The 399-nt window shown below is 39.8% G+C and overlaps 1 protein-coding gene across 1 annotated transcript in view; it reads left to right on the plus strand.

Annotated features, from left to right (window-relative positions):
- The window catches only part of LOC116706702 (cholesterol 24-hydroxylase), a 136259-nt gene that overhangs the window by 71 nt on the left and 135789 nt on the right, over positions 1–399 (plus strand). The window lies entirely within an intron of this gene.

A 399-nucleotide genomic window follows, 5' to 3' on the forward strand; every position in this document is an offset into this window, starting at 1 on the left:
ATTTAAGACAGAAGTAGCCTATGTGAATATTAAATACTTAAATGGAAAAATTTCAACTTAGAACAAACGCCGTAGTTCCCATGTTACGTACCAGATATAAAACAAGTTGCAGCAAGTCTAAAACTTGACCCAGGCAACATGGCTGCCAGGTGGTTCTGTTCTATTCCGGAGTTAGCAAGTCAGAATTACATCTCATGTTTGTTCTATGATGGTACGTGAAACCTGACTTGATGGCGTTGGTTCAGTTTTTCTGCAATGGCGTTTCTATATTCTGCTGAAAGACGGATGTAGTGTAAACCACAGTGCTTAACCCGTGGTGCTCTAATTAGTTACCTGTAATGATAAATGTATGACATGTCATTTACAGGGCCGAGACATATGGGCCTGTCTGCAGAATAA

The sequence above is a fragment of the Etheostoma spectabile genome, chromosome 18, assembly GCF_008692095.1.
Source record: "Etheostoma spectabile isolate EspeVRDwgs_2016 chromosome 18, UIUC_Espe_1.0, whole genome shotgun sequence".
Lineage (NCBI taxonomy): Eukaryota > Metazoa > Chordata > Actinopteri > Perciformes > Percidae > Etheostoma > Etheostoma spectabile.